We start from the raw sequence: 16,109 nt of genomic DNA on the forward strand, positions 1-16,109 counted from the left end.
CAAGCTACCAAGGCACTGCTATTTCTTAAGGTAGACTTTGCTAATGGAGCCACATTTTCTCTTACTCCTAACACTATATGCCAAACCAGTGCTCCTAAAGCAGTGTTAAAATAGAGCGAGAGCCTTAATGAGTCACATCAGGCCAGAAGGCAATGGCACTACCGTCATCCTGTGCCTCATGCTGGTGGACATTTCTGCCTAAGGAGCTCTAAGCACACATTAACACTATAAAACCTGGCACAAACTCCAGGATTCGTTGTGCAGGGTGCCTCTGCACTGCTTAATGCGAATATATAATTCCATAATAACGATTCCAAGTCAAATTGGTCTTTTGAATGGCAGTTCTTTGGTGGGAACCTGCCATGGTCTGAATGTTTGTGCGCCACCAAAATTCATATGTTGAAGTCCTAATGTCCATTGTAATGGTACTGGGAGATGGGGCCTTTGGGAAGTGATCAGGTCATGAGGGTGGAGCCTCATAATGGGATTAGTGTTCTTATAAAAGAGACCCCAAAGAGCTCCCTTGCTTTTTCCTCTGTGTGAGGACACAGCAAGAAGGTAGAGTCTATGAATCGGGAAGCCCTCACCACACAGAAAATCTGCTGCACATGATTGTGGATTTTCCAGGTTCTAGATTTGTAAGAAATAAATGTTTGTTGTAAGTGACCCAGTGCTATTTTGTTATTATAACCCAAACGGACTAAGACAGAACATGAACACTACAAAATGTGGCACAAACTCAATGATTCATTGTGCAAAGTACATAATGGAGCTTTACTGCCTCTGCACTGGTTAATTGGAATATATAATTCCAAAATAAAAATTCCAAATCAAATTGGTCTTTACAATGGTAGTGCTGCAGTGGGAACTCAACCATTATAAAACTAAAGCATAGTTCTCCTCTATCTGGAAAAGTTGTCCTCTCTGATGGAGAATATGGCCTTGGTGGAACACACATGGAACATTAAAGGAGAAATAGGGACTGTCATCTAAATCAATCCTGGAGATAAAATAGTGACTTTTGTGAAAATCATATCACCCTAAACCCAGGGTCCTATTGAGTCAACTTTTCAAGTGGCTACTGTTCATCTCAAGAAATACCTAATGAGCATTCCAGATGGCACAAAAGTCAGTGGAAAGGTTTATAAAAAAGAACTCCTGACCCCAAATGCTGCAGGTAAAATTTGTCTGGAAAGAGACTGCAACATGGAGATTTGCATGCAGGAAGTTTATTGGAGTAGATTATTAGGATCGACACCTGGGAGGGAGGAAAGCAGAATTGTGCAGGGTGGGGTTGGGGGATAATTATGCAATTAAGCTGTACTGTGGTCACAGCAAAGGCTTCTGCTGATCCCACAGGGAACTAGGGAGCTGGGATGACCTCTCAAAATTGCCTCGAGTGGAGGCAAGGCAGCCAGACCCATATTGGGATATGGAAGAGGTAGCCATTCTTAGAGAGGAAGTCACCGAAAGCTGTCAATCACCAACAGTTCAGCAGCTGGAGAAATAGGGGCCTCCATCCTGAAAGGAGGTAGGGGAGATGTGGGAGGCACACAACAGCCTCCATACACCAAACAACTACACAGGTCAGTTTTTGTTTCTAAATTAAGTGGAGGGCCCAGTTATATGGTTAAGCCACCCAATCCAATCAACACTGATCAGAACAGCTATGAGACCCTAAAATTAGTCACTTAATTTACAACTAGACATTGCAAGTTTTGCTTTAATTGTGACTAATTTTTCTTAGGAGGGCAATTCTCGATGTCATCCTCTAAAGAAGATGGTAGCAGGCTTACATGCTAAATTAACTAAGTGTGAAGTCAATGGTACAATAATGTAGAGTTTAACCAATTCTCCTACTCATGTTCAGGATTCCCCTAGCAAGGCATACTCCTGAATATGGAGAGTAAATTCTGTTTTACAACATTCTCAAATCACAGCCCCTGCTATCTGTCCTGGAGAACAAATCACCAGGAAAATTAACCATTAACATTTGCTGAGCACTTATATGCCTGGGACTATTATGAGTACTTTACATACATTATCACCCCTCATCCTCAAAACAACATGAGGTAGAACAAAATATGGAAGAGGAAACTAATTTACAGAAAAGTTAAGTAACCTGGTCAAGGTCACACATATTATGTGTAGTATAGCCCAGATTCCATGTTATCAAACCCGAAGAAAATCCACAGAGTTGTTTTAGATATTCTCCATTTTCCCCTACAGACCCCTTCTCCACCCCGTTCTGTTTCAGTAGGCTAACCTCTATGGATTCTATTAACTAAGCTCTTTTGCCTTCTGGTCCAGTTGAGTTAACTAAAAGGAATTACCAGCAAGTGATCAGAGGGTACGAAGAGACCAAGATCAGGGTGTGCAATCCCTGGTTTCCTCCCTACTGGGCCACAGGTTGGAAGGGACTCCTTTCTCTACTAGAGATTCTTCCTACAGCTAGAGATATCAATGGGTTCCAATAACCACAGCCTCCTCTTCCCTACTTCAGACCACTGTTGTCTTCAATATCCCTTGTTTATTTCTGTTAACCCTGCCCCCAGCTTTGTAAATAGGTCCTCTATTAAACTTGTCTCATATGGCATTTGAGAGTTGCATATGTCTCCTGCCAGGGCCCTGGTGGATTCAGAAATGTAGCTGGATGTCCTATGCAGTGACATACTCTCCATCAGAGAGCACATGAGTCTCATGGACAGTGTCATGACACACAAGACACTGATAAGTGCTCATATCATATCTTCTTCCTTCCAAAGATCCCCTAGCCTCTTACCTTTTCCAGTAAGCATCAGCTTAGATAGGATTTCTCAACCTCAATACTGTTGACATTTTAGATCAGAAATTCTTTCATTTTGGGCAGAGTCAGGGGTGTCCTATGCATGGCAGCATCCCTAGTCTCTACCCACTAGATGCCAATAGCAATCTCCTGTTGTGACAACAGAAAAATGTCTTCAGATATTGCCAAATGTCCCTGGGGGAAAATTACCCCAGTTGAAAACCATGCCTTAGAATTAATGGTAAAAGATCTTGGTCTCTTCGTACCCTCTGATCACTTGCTGGTAATTCCTTTTAGTTAACTCAACTGGACCAGAAGGCAAAAGAGCTTAGTTAATAGAATCCATAGAGGTTAGCCTACTGAAACAGAACGGGGTGGAGAAGGGGTCTGTAGGGGAAAATGGAGAATATCTAAAACAACTCTGTGGATTTTCTTCGGGTTTGATAACATGGAATCTGGGCTATACTACACATAATATGTGTGACCTTGACCAGGTTACTTAACTTTTCTGTAAATTAGTTTCCTCTTCCATATTTTGTTCTACCTCATGTTGTTTTGAGGATGAGGGGTGATAATGTATGTAAAGTACTCATAATAGTCCCAGGCATTTAAGTGCTCAGCAAATGTTAATGGGGTAAATACAAGAGTAACAAAAGATGGAAAGGAAGGAAGGAAGGAAGGAAAGAAAGAAAGGTAGGAAAGAAAGGAGGGAGGGAGAGAGGAAAGGAAAGGAAAGAAAGGAAGTCAGGAGATATTTCAAAAAATATTATTCTGCTACATTTCTGCCACTGGTGATTAATGTCCCTCGCTAAAGGTACTTACTTTCACTTCTTTGTTATTCCCTTCCAAGAAGCTGGGAGTTCTATTCTCACGGAGAATCTGTTTCTCTATCAACTTTCTCCTACCTCACAATCACACCCTTCCTAGTCAGGTTGCTATGATTTTCTCAACCACATTGCTCTACCTACAAATCAAGGAGATTGCACAAAACCATTTCTAACCTTCTCCCAGCCCTGAGAATCTATAGCTTTAAAGCAACACTTTCTCTGTTCAAGAATGATACCCCTGATGGTCATCTTTCCTCTTGTGTCTGTGGGAGCCAAAGAAAACCAACCACATAAGACTGACTTTCTTATATACACAACCATTATCATCTCATTTTATTCCCACACTCTATCCCCCATCTTGTTTTGGCCTTTTTTCAAAGATTCCAGGGATTTATGTCTAGAACAAATATATCTTTGTCATTCTGAAAAAAATGGATGCCTGACTTGAGTTGAAATATAAAGAAATACCAAGAAATCTGAATGGTTTATGCTCGACAACAACTATTTGGACCACATTCAAGGGCCTGCGGTAGAAACTCTTCATTGGCACCACAATGTTTCCATTATTGTTGGTGTCAGGAAGGAAAGTGTTACAAGTATTTGAGATCTGAGGTTTCAACATTTGTCAAATGCAATTACCCAGTTTAGTTCCAAAAGTTGATTGGAATGTTCAGCTCTAAAGTTGATTGGAATGTTATCTTCCACTTCTCATTCACACAATATGTAGAAAAGGAAGCCAAGGTGTAGTTTATAAAATAGATACAGTAGGGCGCCTGGGTGGCTCAGTTGGTTAAGCGACTGCCTTCGGCTCAGGTCACGATCCTGGAGTCCCGGGATCGAGTCCCGCATCCGGCTCCCTGCTCGGCGGGGAGTCTGCTTCTCCCTCTGACCCTCCTCCCTCTCATGCTCTCTGTCTCCCATTCTCTCTCAGATAAATAAATAAAATCTTTAGAAAAAAAAAATAGATACAGTAATAACAACAATATCACGTTTAAATTAGAGTGACATGAATGAGTTTGTAATACTTTGAAACCACATAACCCTGAGAGAGCTAAAAGGTCTATTGGAGATAATGAGGCTGGTAGATGCAGCATTCCAATGATAAGGAAGGACGCTATGTACGTATGAATCACAAGACAGAATGCAATCCAAATACAGTTTTCAAACCACAAATAAAATGTTGGCTTAAAGCACTGCATCTCTCTGGATGAAACACAGAAAAGACTATTAGGTGCTGAATCTTACTCTTCAAAGGACTAAAGCTAACCTGTTCTTGAGAACAAGGATGAAACAGATGACAGTTTTCCTGAGCAGCATCCCAGACACGTGTCACTCCAAAAAACTAGTTTTTTTACTAGGGGCCAACAGATCCCCGAGTAATCATTCTTTCAGATGCAATTTTCAGGCACATCACTTGCAACAGAACCCCCACTTCTGCTGTATCCTAGGATTAGAAATGTTAGCTAGGTTGCCAGTTTTGTGTCTTAAAAGAAGGTGCAAGTCAGGAACTATTTGGGACATTAAAATACACTTAGGACACACAGTTTTCCAGGGAGCCCCTTCTCTGTGACATAGGGACAAGGATTTGCCAGAGAAAAGAGCTGCTGTCATTGGCCAACAACACAGGAGATGATTCTTTTCTTCTTACTTGGGATCATGACTGGCCTCATCACAAGGAAAATCAGTGCAAGCTAATCTCTAAGAAACTCCAGAGCATCCACAGACTCAGAGGTCATGTTGCTATGATGGCAAAATACAGAGGTGGAAAATGCAAAGTTCAAAAGAAGATGAGTAAGGAATTACATAAATGACATAATCTCAACTCCATTCAGTCTGAGGGTCACACATCACACACTGGTAGCCCCATAAGCCAAGTGCAGGGAGCAGATGCAACCAGATCATTTTGGTGAAGAGAATGTTTTTAAAAATTGGACTTGAATGCCTTTATAGGAAGGCATGCATTTTCCTCTGCCCATCGGCCCCACTTTTCCCTAACGCTTACACTGACCCACATCAATCATTTTTGTTATTTGACTAGCCCCTGAGACACGTAGCTTGATAAGCCTGTGTTGGTCAGGCTTCTTAACTGCACAATATAAAATCTGTTGTGACAGGTTAAGTAAGAAATAAGCATTTGTTAAAGGATACTGGGTAACTCATAGAATAGCTGAGAGTATAAGAGGCACGGACTAAGGAGATACTCAAGCAGGAACAATGCCAACCACAGAACGGGGTTTCTCCACTAAAAACACCACTGGGACCCCACTTAGCAGCAAGAGTGCCCAGAGCGCACACAGTGGCCCCATCATGCTCCCCTCCAGAAACCACCATGCCCACCACTGCTCCGTGCACAAGCTGGACTCCTTGTGCCGCCCCTGCCTTACTTTGCTCACTTCCAACCCCAGTTCTGCTTGGCAGAACCAGGATCCCAGGCCCTGATCCCAGCTGCAAAATTTTATTCAACAACATGGATGAAAACAAATAAGGTATACCACCTATTTTATTCTAAAATTATCAAAGGAAAATATTTCAATCTCCTGTAACTAGGTTTTCATGATACAGGTAAAAAAAAAAAAAAGAAAGAAATATTCCATGTTTAATTTAGTAAAACCTTTTCTCAAACATTAAGGAATAGCATTTTGCCACTTACTACCAAAAAATGGCATAGTTTAAAATATAGAAGCATAGGGCGCCTGGGTGGCTCAGTCGTTAAGCGTCTGCCTTCGGCTCAGGTCATGATCCCAGGGTCCTGGGATCGAGTCCCACATCGGGCTCCCTGCTCTGTGGGAAGCCTGCTTCTCCCTCTCCCACTCCCCCTGCTTGTGTTCCTGCTCTCGCTATGTCTCTCTCTGTCAAAAAAATAAATAAAAAAAAAATCTTAAAAAAAATAAAATAAAATAAAATAAATAAAATAAAATAAAATATAGAAGCATAAAAACAATAAAACCACAAGAACTACTGAAAGAAAATTAAGCAACCACCAAAAACAAAATTAAAAGAAAATTAATTAAATAAATTCCAAGTAATAAAATGTAGTACCAAAAAGAAATATAGTAGCAAACTTCACTAAAGATAGTTAATATATAACCAATCATAAAATGACTATGTTTCCTAGCAAGCAAAGCAAAAAAAAATGTTACAAATTTCTTATGGTTTATTAAAAGGACATGTGCCTAATTCACTAGGGAAATACATCAATTTCTTACCTTTGTGTTCTTCATTTTGTTTATATTTACTTGATTCCAGCTCCACAATGAATAATAATGGATATTATCTAGATCCTAGAACTATGTATAAATTTTGTACATCAATTTCTTACCTTTGAACCGAAAAACATTTATCATAATGAAAGAACACTGAAGAACAAACTGATGGTACCAATGACAACGACTTTACAACAGTTGATAGAGGTAGTTCTATTCATGACCATTCCTCATTTCAAAGTTTAGGGAATAATTATTTCAAATTGTAATTTCATCAAGGAATTTCTACACAGAATCACAGTAATAAATTCCAGTAGGTGGCTAACTCATGTGCTTTGATACCACCATAAAGCCTAGAGAATCTGGCAAAATAAACGGTTCAACTGTCTCTAATATTGGAATACCAATTTTCTCAGCGGGACTCTGGCAGAGCAATGTGTAACAGTCAAATTCACACTGAGGTCCTTCCATGCAAATGCCGATACTGCTCACTGAAGGAAATGCATAAGTTCCCAAATGTAGACAGCATCACTAGTATTTCACTAAAAAACTAAAAATCTTAAACTGTCCTCTGACTCAGATACAGGCAGTACATGGCAAGAGAGAAAGGCCAAAGTTTTTTGTTTTGTTTCCAATCAGTAGTTTGGAATTAGTTCAAATACTTGAGCAAGGGTTCTATGAAACTATCAGAGCTCTGCCTATAAATAATGAGATACAGAAGCAAACCTGGATCTAAGAGTAAGAAGACCGAATTTCAGTCAGAGTGCTCTTAACTGTGCAACCTTGGTAACTTGTCCAACACCCCCAGCTAAAAGAAAAAGGACCAAGGCTGTGATTGAAATTGGCCTTGTGGAGGGGACACTATATTAGTTATCTGTTGCTGTGAAACAAGTTACTCCAAAACGTTGTGATTTAAAACAGCACCATTTTAAAATACACACACACACACACACACACACACACACACACACACAATGGAATATTATGCAGCCATCAAAAAGAATGAAATCTTGCCATTTGCAATGACATGGATGGAGCTAGAGTATATTATGCTAAGTGAAATAAGTCAAAGAAAGATAAATACCATATGATCTCACTCATATGTGCAATTTAAGAAGGAAAACAGATGAACACATGGTAAGGGGGAAAACAAAAAAAAAAGAGAGAGGGAAACAAACCATAAGAGACTCTTAACAATAGAGAACAAACTGAGGGTTGATGGAGGGAGGTGGGTGGGGGATGGGCTAGATGGGGGGGGTATTAAGGAGGGCACTTGTGATAAGCACTGGGTGTGTATGTAAGTGATGAATCACTGAATTCTATTCCAGAAACCAATATTACACTGCCCGTTAACTACCTAACACTTAAATTTAAAAAATTTTTTTAAAAATAGAAGCATCATTTTAATCTGAATGTTTCTTATTCCCAGCCTTTCCTTGGCTGTGACACTCAAGTAATGATGAGTGTACAATATATTTTCCAAAACTTAAACATAAATCAGGCACTTATTAAAGACCTAAATTGTAGAATTACCCCAAAACTAGTTTGGAAATCACTGGGGTCAGAAACCATGTAACAAGTGAAAGAATGAAGCCGTGTGTAGCCAGGAAGTGGAGATCTACAGAAGTGGAACATCAGGACCAGGCTGGAGTGGGAAAAGGTTTAAATTAGACCAGAAGCCATCTGACAATCTCAGCCCAACTGCTGGGCTTCTCTTGTCTGGGAGAATGTTTGTGAAGCCATGACACCACAGAAAGATGGAGGTGAACTTTACTTAGGGTAATCATATGTCCTGATTTCACCAGGGCAGTCTGGTTTATGTTTGTGTCACTACTAACAGTCCTCTTTTCCATTCTCACAAATGTTCCAGCCTGGATAATAAATTATCTCTAACTTTATGGGCACTAAGCTTAAGTGACACATAACTTTAAGGCCTGGGTTTTTAAAACTTGCCTTGCCCATCATTCTTCTCCCTCTTTAATTCCCTTTTGAGCACTGCCTTTCTAATGATTAATTCTCTGCTCAATAACATCCTGCATTCCCTTCTACTAAAACGTTTTACAACTTCCTATTTAGGATTGGGGTATAGCTGGATAGTCAAAGTTAGAATCCTTGAGCTTGATGTAACCTTAAGGTTACCTGGTAATCAATATCAGCAGAGTTTTGATCCAGATGAAGGCATGCAAGTGATAACTGACCAAAAATCACAAAGATTCAAACTTCCAGAAGAAGAGAAGGTGATCACTGCATGAGACCCTGAAGAGAAACGTCAAGAAGTGTCTCTCAATAATGGCTTGTGGTAGCTACTGTGGGATGTAACAGAAGGATGCCCACTTAGATAACTGAGAAAAAAGCTTATTGACCAGGCCTCTACCTCTATCCATTTTTGAAATCTGAGCTGGGGTATAAACATTCCAACACCATCTCCATGATGCCAGTTTTTAATGTCTTGTTCAGTAAATAAATTTTCCTGTAAATTTGTGAGCCAGATGCTCTTGAGTTTGGGGAATCCCAGGGAGGGAGGCCAATGCCGAGACATAGCAGGACAAATCGTAGCTCCCGGTGCTGATAACAGACACCAGACAAAGTTGTGAACTGCTCTGGGCCTCAGTTTCTTCATGCATAGAATGAAGGTCTTGAGCTAGGTGGTCTGGATATTTCCTTTATATCCAGTTCCAAATTTCCATGTTTGCAACAATACATTTGATCATTTTTGAACCACTTCCTCATGCTAGAAAGAAACTGCAAGTGCTGGGCCAAACATAAATAAGACATTGTGCTTTTCTTCAAGGAGCATATGGTTTAGTGGAAGAAACAGAATATTAAAATGTTGGAAGGAGATTTAGATCTCCAAGGAGCACACAGAAGGAGCAACTGCCTGGCCTGGAGGAATCAGGTAAAGGCTCCCTGAAGGAGGAAGCACCAGAACTGAGTCTTTAAGGACATGAAGGAGTTCATCTGTTAAAAATGAGAGGACGAGCATTCTAGACCGAGGAAACAGTGTGTGCAAAGTCTTAGAGGCATAAAACAGCCAATTCAGTAGTAACAGAAGTGCACAGAGTCAGGCATGGGTACTACTTGCAGGCATGTGACGAAGGATGAATTCAGACGCATGCTAAGTAATGTGGACAAGGCCTTGTATTTAAGGGTGAGTTCTTGAAGGATCTTATGCAAGGGAGTAAGATGCTCCAATATGGGTATAAGCCAAACCAAATCTGGATTTTTTCTCCTCCAGACAAGCATCTCTTGAATATTTAATAAGAGATCAGGATGAAAATCAAATAAATGTTGTAGGGTCAATACAATGTTCAAAAAGTATAACAGAGAGAAGTACAGGAAATGGAGAGCCATCCAACAGGGAACAAAATAGCAAAGGTCATTACTTTTGCCAATTTGAAATGAAGAAACATAAAAGAATGAGAAAGAACTTAGAGGTTTGTTCGGTCCAATAGTTTCATTTCAGAGAAAAGGACACTGGGGCCTTGGGAGAGGAAGTCACGAGACTGTGGACAACTCACATCTCTCTGTTCTGTTCTGTTTCCACCTTCGATCCCATGGGGTTTATGAGTAAAAGCCTTCTTATCTGGCTTGGTTGGTGCTTAACGATAGTCAATTATTTGGAAAAGTAGGATAAAATAAACCCCAAAAACATACATACACACTTTTGACTTTTTATTTTAACTTAAAACAAATGGATATACATTCATTCTCCAATCTTTCTATTCAGGGTCAATGTGCTCCTTTGAATAGGTAGACGCAGAGATTAGAGAACTCTATCTTCTTTCTTGAACAACACATCACCATATGTATCATCTAAGACTTACAGTGTGATTTCTTTGAAGTAAAGCAAGAGGTTGAAGGCACTTGCAAAAGAATCAAGCATGACATTCTTCTAAATTTTTATTATTTTTCTAATTATTTAAAGTGGTCGGACATTTAATTCAACAGCTATTTTCTTTTTATCAACTCATTTTATCAATGATTTTCAAATCGTGCAGCTTGTTTTTGACAGAAACAATAACCCCTTTCTTTAAAAATCATACTTTTGGTTTCCATGATCTTAAATTTCATAATACAACACAAGTACAATGGCATACACAGGTGTGGAATAAGCACAACCGAGTCCTGGTAAACACACCACTCAATCCTGGGATGGGAGGCATAAGAGGGACTAGAGAGTGGTCCACTACCTAGGAATGAGCAGCATGAGGTGGGTCAGATATGTTTCATGGAGAAATAGTTCAGTTCACATGGGGAGCAGAGTAAGCAAAAGTCAGTTAAGAGAGTTTCTGATCAAATTCATTTCCTCTTTCCCTCACAGGTAAATGAGTTCATTAATCAGGGAAGATCAAGGGTGGATGTATTCTAGTTTACATGATGTCACTGTTCACATTTTTAAAAACTTGATTACCCAGTGGGGCGCCTGAGTGGCTCAGTCAGCTAAGAGTCCAACCCATGATTTTTGGCTCGGGTTGTTAGATCAAGCCCCATGTCAGGCTCCGCACTGTCCCTCCCCACCTCAAAAAAAAAAAAAAAACAAAACCTTGATTACCCAGTATCATTCTTCTAATGCCTGACAAACTCTCCTTCTATCATCCAACTAAAAAAAGAAGCTATCTTCCCACAGAGTCTGTGATTGTAAAGAAAAAGAACATGGACTGATAACCAGAAGAAGGTTAAAAACATAGGGCTTTGTACTACAGAGGATTTACTGTTGATTCACTTAAGTTCCCTACGTTTTTATGCCTTTTCTTAGGTGAGCATCTTCGATAACAAAGTCATACTTCCTTCTGACCAGATTAGTGCCATGTCAATATCTCTGCTTTATTCAAACCCAACAGTGAAATTGATAACATAAAAGATGTAAATTCTCTGTGTGAACGACATACGTCCATGAAAGGATAACATCATTCTTTTCCAAAGACTCCCCGATTACTTCCCTTCTAATTGGCAAACAGGAAACGTGCTGGGCTTCCTCTTCAGCAGCACCAAATCCAAAAGAAGGCAGCAGATGGCATATATCCTCCTGACTCCTAAAATCTATGCGTATCTTTGAATTTCTCAGCTTAAAGGTGGTATTGAAAAATGATATGTTTCCATCAAAACGGGAAACAAGATAACAGAACATGCTACGATCAAGAGGTAGACACCCAGGAGAGAGACTGATAGTGGATAATTTGGCTTGAGACAAAAAGATCAGCTTTTAGGGAGGGTGTCATCATTATCCCATAAATAAAAATTTGACAATTTAAAATCAAAGCGGAAAGCAGAGGCTCTCTCAACAATACACTTTTTCATGTTTGCAATAATTTAGGTTGAAATAATCTATATATGTTGGAAATTCTGCCAAATAGCTCTAAGGCAGAAACTGGGTTTGGTTAGGCAATGTATGACAAATGTTAGGGGAAGCAAGAGGGACAATTCTTGATTCTAGTTTATTCTTAAGGAAATTGATGACAGGGATAAAACTACTGCAAATCTGTTAAAGATCTAGAAGTTAACATGGCCTCTGGATTCATTTAACCAACATTTTTAGATGTCCACCTCAGAGAGTTGTTATGAGATTCACTGAAGTCTCGAAGGTGGTCCAGCCATTCACAAACACTCAATAGTTACTAAACCAGGTGATACAATATTGAATAATAAAGAAAAGGTCCCTACAATGATGAAGCTTACATGGTAGTGTGCAAATAAACTAACAGAGGATAATTTTAGAAGGTGATAAACACAAGAAGAGAATAAAACTGGGTAATGCTTTAAGAGTGACAGAGAGGATGGTGCTGCTTTTTAAAGTTTGGTCAGGAAAAGTCTCTCTGAGGAAGTAGCATGTGAGTTGAGACATGAGTGATACAAAGGACCTGGCTGTGGAAAGATCCAGAAGCATCCAGTCTACAAAAAGGAAGCATTAAGTGCAAAGTCCCCAAAGGTGGAAACCAGACTCCCAGAAACAGAAATAAAGCCATTGGGGCTGAAGCACACTGACCAGGAGGAGAGGGGTAGGGAGGAGGAATACGAGAAGAAGGCATGGAGCCCATCCCACTCAGGCAAAGCACACTCTGGGTCATACCCAAGTGGAATAGACACCAGGGGAGGACTTTAGGCACGTGTGTGACATAATGTGATTTACACTCAAAAATTCACTCTGGCTCCTGGAGGAATGAGAGGGGATTGGGCAGACAAAAAGTACAAACCAGGATATTGTCCAGAAAGAAAGCCTACCTGGTCTGAGACTTTGGTACCTGGGAATTTTGTAGTGCTATTTACTGAAATGGGAAACAGAGTTCTGCATTTACCATGTTAAATTCAAGATATTTCTTAAATATCATAAAGATATTTAAGTGGAATATTCTACTCTGGGGCTCAGAAGAGAGGTGACAGCTGGTTATACAAATTTAGGAGCTCCATACAAATAGAATGTGGTATAACTGCCTTTTTAGATAATTCTAATGACGAGGAGACAAAAAATGGGAAGAAATATGGAACGAAAGCAGACTGTCAATTTTACTAAGGCTCTTAGGGTATTAAATCAGTCAAATATATCCTAGTCATATAGCATTACTGTAATTATTCCTTTCATGCTTATGTGTGTTTTATTTATTTATACTTCTCTAAGTTCCAAAAAAAATGAATTTAAGGCTACTTCGAAAAAAATGTTTCATGTACTAAGAATTTCTGCATATTATAATAGTATTTAGTTTGTTTTGTATCTCATCCATACAACAAAGTAATAATTAACCACTTACTACTGGCTACACATCTGCGGTTTCATCTTGAGCTTAGTCAAATAATTATTGAGGAAGTAATCAATTTAAATTGAGTTAATCAATGTAACTCAAAAAATGATCTTTGTGAAACCACCAGGCATATGAAAAGAAAGGAAGGAAGGGAGGGAGGGAAGGAGGAAGGAAGGGAAGGAAGGGAGAAAGGAAGAAAGAGAGAGAGAAAGAAAAAGAAAGAAAGAAAGAAAGGACATCACCACTTTCTGATATGGTCTCACTGTATTTTTCAAACTGAAGTATGCATCCTCCTGGAGATAGTATAGTGATGCATTCCAGAAACACCAGAAGTCACAGAATAACCGAAGGAGGAGTAAGAGAAGAAGCTTTGTTTTTCTTTGAAAAATTGGGCAGGAAAAAGTGTTTTTCTACTAAGACAAACATAGGTAGCGGGTAAGGAGATGGGCAAAATGGGTGAAGGGCAGTGCACAATACAGGCTAACAGGAAATGAATGAGTCACAGGGATGAGAGATACGGTACGGTATTGTAACAGCAATGTATGAAGACAGATGGTGGCTACACTTGTGGTGAGCACAGCATACTGTATACAGTTGTCCAATCCCTATGTTGTGCATCTGAAACTGTGTGTCAGCTACACTTTATCAAAAAAAAAAAAAAAAGGGTGTATCAAGAAGTGGAAGGCAAGCTTTCATTAGTTAAGAGAAACCATAATGCTTCCCAAAACTATAGAACTGGTGGCATCCACTTTGGCTTATGCTGCCAGACCCCTGGAGGCCCAAGTTCTCTGTTCTTTGCTGCTAAAGGGACTCCGGCAGAAAAGTCTGAGGGGCACTGGCTTCATTTTCCCCTGGGCCCTGGGGAGGGTAGTTTTCACTCAATATTGCACAGAGGTAGGGGTAATGCATTCAAATTTCTCCACATCAGACCCGAAGGACAAAGTTTTGCAAGTCAGAATGTCCCAAGTCAAATACATCAGAAACAGCTCAGGACGCCAAGCTTATCTCACGAGTGCACCTTTCTTGTCATCAGAAGAGATAAGGACAAAGAGAAAACAGGGTTGGAGCGGCAGTTCTCTCCTGTAAGCTCAGCCCTGCATTTTATGATATGCAAGTTTGCTACTGGTTATTATTCAGACTTGAGGTCCACAAAGGCCGGGCATTTAGGAAGAAGAGAAGCCCAGACACAGGCTTCAGACATGCCATGCTGCTGGCAGGTGGCTCACAGGGCTGAGCTGTCCCTCTTCTCATGGCCTCTCCCTTGCTCTGGGCCTCACCCCTCCTCACTCACCAGAGCAAAGAAACAAACACCAGCCTTGAAAGAGGAGCCAGGGGGAGAAGAAAGGATTAACTTGGCTTCTTTCTGTGAATTGGAAGGATGAGCCTCAGAATCTGGTGCCTTTTTTTCCCACTCTGGGCTTCAGCAGGACTAGAGGGAACGGACATGTGCCCAGGCTTTATTCCTTTTCAACAAAGTCCTACAAAGGCTATCTCATAGCCTTACCCCGTGGACTCAAGTACAAAAAGCAATGTCTTGGCCGGAAATCACAGAGCGGAAAAGGCTACAGAGGACAGATGTTATCAAATAAAACAAAAAACATTTAAGGACTTTTAAATAACAGTTTCCCACTCCTGGGTCACACTCTGTGGTTTTTGCTCAGCACACACAGCATGCTGGAGTCTTCCTTCCTGCAAAACAGTGGCTCTGTGAGATCATTCTTTTTGCAAATATTTTTTTCCTTCCCTTGGACCTCAGGTACACAGCCTTGGATTAATCATAATACAATATTGTCACTGGGCAATGAATGTATGGTCTTCTTTTATTTTTATTTATTCATTTATTTATCACTTAGAAATGTATATATAAAGGTTTATATGCATAGGGAGAGTTTTACCATATATACATTCTTAAATAATACATTGTTTAGGTTTGTTTTTAAACATTAAAACACCAGTCTATACATGACTTCTGGAATTTGTGCTTTTATTCATCATTATGTTACCGACACGCATTATTTAAATGGTTGCATATTGCTATAGTTCATTCATTTTTACTGCTACATATTATCTTGCTATATAAATACACCGCGATTTGTTTTTCCATTTTTTTTCTTAATGCTCATTAGGTTGCTTCCAGTTTTTTTGTGATATTAACAGAGCTACTGTAAACATTGTCTCAATAGATACTTTTTGCTGAATCATGAGGTGAAGTTCTTTAGAACTAAGAAGACCGGTATAAGCCATCAGCCTCCTCTTTACTGGATCACATCTTTAAATTCACTATGCCAGAGAACACTGAATCAGCACAGTAGTGGATTCATTCAACCAGTTTCATACTCTTTCCAAGACAAAACACTGAGAGTAACTAATATTTGGTAAGCTCATGTCACACGCCTATGACACATAGACAAAATGAAAACTCGGTCTGCTGTATGTCTCAGCTTACTGGAAAAAAAATGGCTTCCCCCAGCCATGCCCTACATATCATGATGTGCACCCTACAAGATCACATGCATGATGTGCACCCTACAAGATCACATGCAAATTCAAAATGGATTAT

The sequence above is a fragment of the Neomonachus schauinslandi genome, chromosome 11 (assembly GCF_002201575.2).
Source record: "Neomonachus schauinslandi chromosome 11, ASM220157v2, whole genome shotgun sequence".
NCBI lineage: Eukaryota > Metazoa > Chordata > Mammalia > Carnivora > Phocidae > Neomonachus > Neomonachus schauinslandi.